Source organism: Loxodonta africana, chromosome 4 (genome assembly GCF_030014295.1).
Source record: "Loxodonta africana isolate mLoxAfr1 chromosome 4, mLoxAfr1.hap2, whole genome shotgun sequence".
In the NCBI taxonomy this organism is placed as follows: domain Eukaryota; kingdom Metazoa; phylum Chordata; class Mammalia; order Proboscidea; family Elephantidae; genus Loxodonta; species Loxodonta africana.
Window position 1 is genome coordinate 54327963 of NC_087345.1, and position 2284 is coordinate 54330246.

The 2284-nt window shown below is 47.9% G+C and overlaps 1 pseudogene; it reads left to right on the top strand.

Moving 5' to 3' along the window:
- The first annotated feature begins 319 nt into the window (after positions 1 to 319).
- LOC100675159 (casein kinase I-like) lies at positions 320 to 1320 on the top strand (annotated as a pseudogene).
- Positions 1321 to 2284: the final 964 nt, after the last annotated feature.

Sequence of the window (2284 nt, forward strand, 5' to 3'; positions counted from 1 at the left end):
CTGGCATAGTAATAGATGCATTTTTTTTGAGATGTAATTTTTTTTTAAACTCTCAGGTATTTTGTATCTTTATCCTTTAAGAGTGGAAGGTTTCAAGGCATCATACCATGAAATGTTTTATTGCTACTGAATTAGCCTTCAGACTTTGAGAAATAAAATCAAATACGATCACATTAAAAATCCATCAAGTGCAGGGCCGCTGCCTTGGAACTGACGGTTGAGAACAGGTACCAGCAGCAGCTCAATTCAGAGACTTTTATCTCAGGACAGACACTGCTGCAGGACAAGTTGCCATTACACTTGAATGTGTCAAAACCAAACACCCTCAGCTCCACACTGGCAGCAAAATCTACAAAATGATGCAGAGAGGAGTGGGCATGCCCACCATTAGGTGGTGCAAGGCAGAGGGGGACTAAAATGTCATGGTGATGGAGCTACTGGGACCAAGGATGGAAGACCTCTTCAACTTCTGCTCAAGGAAATTCGTTCTCAAAACTGTCCTCCTCCTTGCTGACCAAATGATTAGTCATATTGAATACATTCATCCAAAGAACTTTACTCACTGAGATGTAAAGCCAGATAACTTTCTCATGGGACTGGACAAGAAGGGCAACCCGGATTACACCATGGACTTTGGGCTGGCCAAGAAGTACCAGGATGGCAAGACCCACCAGCATATCCCCTACTGTGAGAACAAAAACCTCACAGGCACTTCAGTATTTCTTCTTCTGCATCCATCTTGAAATACAACAATCTCAGCAAGATGACTTGGAGTCTCCGGGCTATGTGCTAATGTACTTCAACCTGGGCCCCTTCCCCTGGCAGGGGCTGAAGACTACAACCAAAAGCCTGCAACCAAGAGGTGCTATGTAACAGCTACCGTTCGATTTTGCCACATACCTGAATGTCTGCCGGTCCTTGCGTTTTGACGATAAACCTGACTCCTCCTACCTGAGAAAACGCTTCCATTGCCAGGGTTTCTCCTATGACTTTGTGTTTTACTGCACAGGCTCAAATTTGGTGCCAACCAGGGCACGAATGATGCTGAGCTGTAAGAGCGGAACCGAGGGGAGCGGCAAAGACACTCACGAATCCAGCCAGCCGGGACCTCTCCTCCAAGGCTTCAGGCCTATCTAGGGGGACTCAGGAAGTGCGCCCCCCTCCCCCCACGCTCCTCGCCCCTCTCTCTTACACTGCCAACACCTCCCCAGGGCCTGTGGAAGAGAGCAGAAGTGAGTAGCCGGCTGCACCGCAGCTCCCCCGAGGTCTCTTCTTCTGATTTTACTAATTCCGCAAGACACCGTGCGCATGCCCATGTAACAGACTAGCATTCATTTCAAACACCAGGTCAAGTAGCTGCTCATCTCCCAGTGGAAGGCAGCACTGGATTCCCGGTCATGTGACGTCCAGTGGTTTTCAGCCCCCCGCCCCCCCCCGCCACCCCCGCCCTCCCCCGCCACCCCCGCCAGCCCCACCACCCCCCCCTCCCCGCCCCGCGCCGGAATGGTGGATCTCCTCCGTACTAATGGCTTCCTAGGGATGCCTCTGACCAGGAAAAGGCATGTTAACCCCGGAGCTCTCTACGCCACTCACGCAGCCAGTAGCACTGGGACACAAACACAAAAAAAAAACGGGCAAACGCCACGTGCTGCCAGCTCCAGGGGCTGCCTCGGCCCCACATGTAAAGTCAGTCATAGGACTGAAAAGTAAGAGAAGTGTGTGCTAGGCCCTTTGCGAGAGAATCAGACCCCACTCGAGTTTTTTCACCGTCCCCATGAGCCTATTCTAATTATAGACCATAATCTTGGTTAAGACAGTTTTGTCTCATTTTGTTAAAATTATTATTGTTGTGTACCTTGGAGTCCGACTCATAGGGACACCGTAGAACAGAATTGCCCTATAGGGTTTCTTAGGCTGTAATCCTATAGGGTCGCTATGAGTCAGAATCGACTGTAGGGCACACAACAACAACGTTTACAGCACTTTTTCCCTCAGGAGCGATTGGTGGCTTGAACCACCATACTTTTGTTTAGCAGCCCAGCACTTAAGCGTATTGCCACCAGGGCTTCTTAATTATTGGCTTAAATTTGTAAATTAAAAAAAAAAAAAAATCAAGTTAAAAAATGTAATGGATGTTTCCTTGCAATATGAACACTTCCTTAGAAATGTTCTCTAAAATAACATGGCCTTGTTCCTGCCTTACCCTTTTATTAAAAAAAACTGAAGTATACAGAAAGGACATGACAGATTCAAGAAAATTATGGGACACTGCTTGTGAGAAAAG